Source organism: Geotrypetes seraphini, chromosome 16 (genome assembly GCF_902459505.1).
Source record: "Geotrypetes seraphini chromosome 16, aGeoSer1.1, whole genome shotgun sequence".
Classification (NCBI taxonomy): domain Eukaryota; kingdom Metazoa; phylum Chordata; class Amphibia; order Gymnophiona; family Dermophiidae; genus Geotrypetes; species Geotrypetes seraphini.
Window position 1 is genome coordinate 3,384,270 of NC_047099.1, and position 7,453 is coordinate 3,391,722.

Here is a 7,453-nt window from a genome sequence, read left to right on the forward strand (position 1 = left end):
ATCCATAGGCAGCGGAACACTACTTCGGGGCCCAGGAGCTCTGTCCTAGCATACAACCTCTCAGCAGTTCGAGTCCCCCACCCACCTCCTCCTGGAGCTTTATTTATAAATCTTCAGCAACTGCCATGCAGCGTCCACAAGCAGGTATGTCCCCGGAAGTAGAATGAAGAGTTCTGGAGAAGACTTGCTGTTGGCGATGCACAGCGGCTGCCCAAAGATTTAAAGTATAACACTGGGAGAAGGGAGGACAGGAGGGCTAAAAACAGCAAGCCAAAGGTTTTTGGGAGGCCATGGCCTCAGTATAAATCTATTTAGGTACTGTTTCCTTCAACAAAAGTCTTTATACCTTCTTATCTCTCTTTGACCTACTGATTATTCAAGAAATGCTATGAAATTAAGGCACTGCAGGTTGTGCAGAACACTGCAGCAAGACTAATAACGAGGGTTTCTCGATAAGTGCACATTTCACCCATACTGAAGCAATTACATTGGCTACCAATTAAGTTTAGGATTGAGTATCGTTTCTAACAATTGTTCATCAGACAATCTATGGAATGGTACCATGGTATCTATTGTAGACACTAAGGAGATACACACCACTGCGTTAAGATCAGAATCAGAAATGAGATTGTCAACCGAATCAGTAGGGGTAACACCCTACAAAGGAACCTAAGCAGCAGCTTTTTCAGTAGCCGGTTGCCTGAGACTCTGCAAGGACTTGGAATCTTTAAGAAAAGACCTGAGAAATCATTTATTTGTGTAAGCATTTTATTAATGTGGAATACTTTTCTCTATATGACATATATGTAATTAAATATTCTGAAAGTGGAAGAAAGATGAGATGGCTTTCATGTTGACGTCAATATTAAGTAATTTCTATGTAAGAGCTTAAGTATGTGCCTTAATGTAATCCGCTTAGGTTTATTTTAAAATAAATTAATAAAATATGTATATATCTAATTGTTAAGAATGTCTTTCGATGAGTGGTCTTCAGTTGTCTGTTTTGTTTTCATGCTTTAGGTATCTCCGGATACATTTGTAATTTGACCTTTGAAAATGCATTAATTAGTATTAAGGGTTTTTTTCCTTTAGTTACTTCATAATTTGTGTGCAAAGTGTCCTCCTTCAGCCTTGAGACATTCATGAAGTCTTCAACGCCACTGAGCCATTGGCTCAGTGAATTCTGAGGCTCCATTAAGACTATTTTGAGAGCTTGGAGGGCCAGGACTCCACCCTGTTGAAATATAAATAATAATAATTTATTTATAACCCGCTATACCTTAACACATTGTATCTCAAACTGTGTTTCAAGGCACACCAGTGTGCCTCCTGAGATTTCAGGTGTGCCGCGGTACGCTGGGGAGGAGGAGAAGCACTGATGCCAGCTGACTGCCTACAGCACGTGCCTCTTGTGGCGAGAGGCATGTCCTGTAGGCAATCAGTGGGTGCCAGCACCTATCCTTCTCTCTGGCACCCCCCACTGACATCTCAGGGCACACCTGGAGGGCCTTCACACACACACGCAGACATCGACATGACGATATCCATGCACTTATTTATTTATTTCAATTTTTATCCCATCCTCCCAGTAGCTGAGAACGGCCTACAAGCAAACATTCACAGTGGAGGATATTTGGACAGTGCAAAGATTATAGAGTAGTTTAAGTACAAGGATTATACAGCAATTTAAGTACAGGTTAAGAATGGACTATACAGTAATTTAAATGGTGGTTCAGAAAGGAGAAGGGAGGAGGAGTTTAAGGGTAGATTGCATTTGTAACTTTAGTTGAAGAGGAGGGTCTTTACTTCCAGGTGCCTCGAGCCACGGCCACTATCTTTAGTGTGCTGCGGCTCGAGAAAGTTTGCGGGACACTGCTTTAACAGTTCAGAGCGGTTTACAGCAAAGAGAATCTGCCAGACGCAGATGAAATACAAATGGAATTATATAACTAGTATGGTTGGGTTTCTTTAGCCAAAATTGTCATACAAAAGAGATTTCAAAGGTTTCCTTAGACATTTGGTAAGGGGAAGAATTCACAGAAGAGGTTTCTCCAGCAAATTTGTCACACAAATAAGATTTCACAGATTTCCTAAATATTTGATAAGATAATGGAGGTTTTGCTCCAGAAACTAGACTGGTAAGTTAAAGTTTTGTCCAGGAATCTTTTTACAATACATCCTTTTAGCGTAGGAAAAGAGAATAGAGAAATTCTCCATGTGGGTCGAAGGTTTGTAGAGAGCACAAAGCAGTTGACAAGATAAGTGGGAGCAAGGCCTGACAGTGTTTTGTAGCACAAACATGCAAGTTTGAAAATGATTCTGGCCTCCACTGGCAGCCAGTGTAATTTCCTGTAGTACGGGGTAATGTGATCTGATTTTTTCAACCCAAATATCAAACCTACTCCAATATTTTGAATGATTCTCAATCTCCTGATAGTTTGTTTTTTTTAATGATCCTAAATAAATGATGTTACAGTAGTCCAATGTGCTCAGTACCAAAGATTGCACCAGCAAGCTGAAGAATGAGAAATGAAATCCTAGGACAAGCAGGATGAGTCAGCCACATACGGGTGTTGTCCCAACACCTCCCAATTTGCGGATAAGCTCTCCAATAGCTCAGAGAGATTTTTTTTTTTTTCTGAGCACTTGGAGTGCCCAGGCCCCACTGGGCAAAGCTGAAGAATGAAAATAAGGTTCTAATGTAATAATAACCAGGACCGTGAAGTTCTATGCGGTTTACAATGATTAAAAGATGTTACAGATTGAGTAGAATTAACAAAGTTAAGGGTTAGTGATTAATATACGTAGTTTCCAAAGAGTATAGTAACATTTTTTAATCATGGTTTCAAAAGTTAAAGATTGGTCTAAAGTGACGCCTAGAATTTTTATTGTGGGACTGATAGTATAGTTTGTTCCATTTATCAGAAGAGAAGATTCTGTGATTTTATTGGATGGACTTGCAAGGAATATATTTGTTCTTTCTGAATCCAATTTAAGTTTGAAATTTTTAGCCCATTTTTCAGTGAGATTGAATATAGATGTTTGTTTCTAATGAGAGTGTGATAAAAGGAACAACGATTTTGAAGTCGTCAGTGTAAATGTATGTTTGTAAGTTCAGTTTAGATAGTTCTCTTCCCAGAGAGGCCATATAAAGGTTAAAGAGGAAAGGAGACAGTAGTGATTCCTATGGATTGCTACAGCAGTTAGTCCACTTTTTGGAATATACTTCCTCACTAAGAACTTGATATGTGTTTTTTTTAAAGAAACTCTTGGACCAATTCAGAACCTGACCAGAAATTCCTATGGTGTCTAAGCACCATATTGCTCAGAAACGTCTTAACATTCAGGCAGAAGTTTCTGCTGCACTAGGATGATTTGGAGTTATTTGGGGGGACCCTTTTTTTCTGGACACTCTGTAGATGTTGGTGCAGTAGCTACAAAGGGAATCATTCCATATAGGTCTTCTAAAGTTAGATGCCAGGATATATGAATTCTATATCGACAATTCCATGCATAATTGCCATTATAGACTACCTACGCCATGTCAAAGGTGGATGTAAATGATCATGCCTGACAATAGTCCATAACCTCAAAGCATATATGATGAGAAGAACCCTGACTCGCCCGTGCCCCTCCCACTTGTGTGGTATTACATTTGCACTCAAGGGTTATAGAACATGAAATTAAGTTATGTGTTTAACTGAAACTTGCTTCCAATTAACACACAGTTGTTCAAAAACCAAGATTTTTTTTAAAAAAAGTATTATTTTAATTTCCCCAATTCCTATAGATAGGTAGGAAAATCATTCAACTTCCCTCCTCCAGCTTCCCTCATTCTCGTCCATTTCACTGCTCTCCACTCCCCTTGACCCACATTGAGATTAGTGGGATAGTCAATGTTCAAAAGTGACTGCATGTTTCCGAGAGGGGAGGAAATGGGAAGATTTACATAGACCAGGTCCTTGCAAGAGCCAGACACAATTTTTACACTAGTTGGGTAACTTTTCCAGGAAGTCAATAGAGAGAGAACACCAGGGGAAAATCTTTTTGCTAATCATGATCTCATTTAACTCAGACACTAGCATGTAGATAAATAGGAAGTGAAGCGAGGGCACTCTCTCATCTTCCAGTGCTCTGGACACTCGGTCTGCAGACTCTCTGTTTTATAAAATCCCTCTGCCTGAGTCAGTAAAGATGTGACGACCAGAGGTCCTGCAGCTAATGTAAGTAAACCTACTGTTTGCCTGGTTATTATGGGACAGAGATAGTGGGATGAAGGAGACCCTGTTTCCCTCCTGCTACCACTGGTGGGAGAGTGCTCTCAGCACAGGCTGTCTTTCTGCACGACTCTGGTCCCTTTTATCTAGTCCCAAAATTCAGTGCTAGCTGGATATCCTACTGATGCTTCTCCTGCAAGGAAGTTTAATTAGTGTTATTTAAAAGATAAAGTTCCCAGTTTTCCTTGTTAGACCGCCTGAAAGATCCTGAACCGAGGAAGAAGGTTGTATATTATAAAACTCTAGATACAAAAGCTACAGTTAGTGAAATATAAAATTTCAGTTTGTAAGTTTTCAGCCTTTATTTTAGTAGTGCGGGGCTCATCAAGTCTGCCCAGCACTATAAGCTGCTTAAGGATGTAACTGCCTTCCTGTGCATGCTATTCTGCCTCCCCAAATGAGTTCTTTTAGGGTTTAAAATGGAGCTCCATGCCATTCATCCCTCCCTGACTTCACTGCCTTCATTTTGCTTTGTGCTGGTGTCTATGTTGACCTCGTCTCCCACCCCCCTGTCATGTAAAAGTACAAAAAAATCATTTTGCAGCTATTTAGAGGAGAAGCTCTCACTGCCTAGTTTCCATCCAGCTGTTTAATAGAAATCTTAATGTTTATCTCACTCTTTTCTGAATCCTATCACTGTCTACTCTCCGTCTCCTCCACTGGGGGGTCCTCCAAGGCATCCATCACTCTTTCTGTTTTTCCTGATGTTGCTCACAATTCTTGTTGCCTTCCCTTGGAAAGAGTTCATTTCATTTTTTTTAAGTATTTAACCATACCATACTCATTCTATATCCCACAAATGTCGACTAGGAATCATTGCGGCTTACATAATATTAGAAACTAGTCTTTAAGCCCGTTACATTAACGGGTGCTAGAATAGATGTGTGTTTCTGTCTTTGTCTCTCTCTCTCTCTCCTCTGCCGCTTTCTGTCTGTCTTTCTGTCTCTCTCTTTCCTCGGCTGTCCACAATCACACCTTGCCTGCTCCCCCTGTCCAGCAGTAGCCCTTTTCCCTTCCTTTTACATCCCCCTGTCCAGCAGAACTCCTTACTTACTCCCCCTGTCAAGCAGCAACGTTTACCTGCTCACCCTGTCCAGCATGCGGTTCCTCTTCTTTGAGGTAGCCTACTGAGGATCTCGGCCGGCTGTAGCAAACCTCGCAGGCTGCTCTGCACCTCGGTTGCACGTTCCCTTTGATGCGATCCCATCCGTCATAGGGAACGTGCTACCGAGGTGCAGAGCGGCCTGCGAGGTTCGCTACAGCAGGCGATCAGAGGCGGAGCAGCAATGGTTGGTGAGTGAGGGCGGGAGGGAGGAGTCGCCGGCATGTTCCCTGCCTCCGTGTTCTCCCTGCCTCCATGTTCGAAAATCAAATTTGGCACATAAGCACACCTCACGGAGGCAGGAAACACAAAACCCTAAGTACGCATGCACACTTAGGTTTTAATATAGAGGATGATACAGAGAACACGTTCCAACAGGTCAGCGCAGTGATGAGAATAGATGTGTTTTTAGTGCTTTCCTGAATTGGAAGTATGTGGTAAGTCGTCATAAGCTGCTTGCGAGTGCTCTAGATATTTTTTTTGCCAGAGAATGCAGTAAAAGCAGTCAGTTTAGCAGGGCATAAAAATGGTTTTACATAATTTCCTAAAAAAATAAAAGTCCTTAAGCCATTATTAAGATGGACTTAAGAGAAATCCACTGCTTATTCCTAGGATAAGCAGAATAAAATCTGTTTTACTACTTGGGATCTAGCTAGGTACTTGGGAACTAGATTGGCCACTGTTGGGAACAAGATACTGGGCTTGATGGCCGTTCATTTGGGCCCAGTATAATAATAATAATAATAACAGCTTATATACCGCAATACCGTGAAGTTCTATGCGGTTTACAAAAGATTAAGCAAAGGTACAAATTGACTGACTTCAAGAGGGGAAGAGGAAAGAGAAGTCATTAGACAGGAAATTCATTGTTGAGGAGAAAAGTGATCAAAAGGACAGTAGGTCGCTATTGAGAGGAAAGAGATAAGTGGATCAGTTGTCAAGATGTTTTAGGAACAGGTTTCCTAAATTCCTCATAAGTAGAGGGCGAAAGTAATTGTTCTAGGTCTTTACCCCATGATGCTGCTTGGTGTGAGAGAAGGAATTCATGGTGTTTTTTCAGTTTGCAACCTCTCACTGGGGGGGGGGGAAACGAAGTATAGCAATTCTTATGTTCTTGTATCATATTTCATCTGTCTCCCCACTAGGGTACACATATTCAGACCCTCAAATGCCACATGAAATGTCTTCTAGTGCAGACTCTACACTGTTTTGGTCAGTTTCTTGTGGACTACCTCCAGTCTTTTATATCCTTACTGAGATGAGATGAGGGCTCCAAAACTGAAAGCATTCCAGGTGAAGTCTCACATTATCATTTCCTCCTTTCTAATTGTTAAGTACCGCTTTATGCCACTGAGCACTTAATTTAATTTAATTCCATTTATAGCCTGCTTAACCACAAAGTTCCAGTGTATGATACAAGTTATCCTTATGTGACACAAACTGGTTCTGGTACCAATATACATCTCTTTGTAGTCTATCAGTCAAGGGTAGCAGTAGGGTTTACATGCTGGTGAAATATTTTTATACACAAGCTATGATAACGAGTTTTCCTTTGTGTTTCAATCACCAACAGCCACTGTTTCCACAATTGTGGCTTGATGGGACCCTAGGCGTCAGAAATGTAGGCCAGGATTTCACAGGCCTACATTTCTGGTATCTAGGGTCCTGTCAGAATCGCAGCCAGTGGGGCACAATGATGCTGAAGTCCGGAGCTTCCCCTAACCATGCCCCTTTCTGGACTTTAGCATCAGTATGCACCACTAGCCACCAGGGAGATAGGTGCTAGTCAGGGAGGCTGCTTAGGCGGCCATTTTATTTTTTTCTTTATCACTTCATAATTCGTTTTAAATGATGCGGTCAATTACCACCTTGTTTATCACCAATTAAAACAATTAAGTTAGGTGGCAGTAGGACACCTACCACCACCTAAATATTGGCGGCCTGCCAAGAATCAGCCCCTGAGTATAACTTGATTGATTAATGAGCTTTAACAGTAAATGGCTATAGTTGGTGGCAGTTTGCTCATAAATGTCCTAGTTGGTATTCGACAAATTGAGCATACAAAATCCAGAGT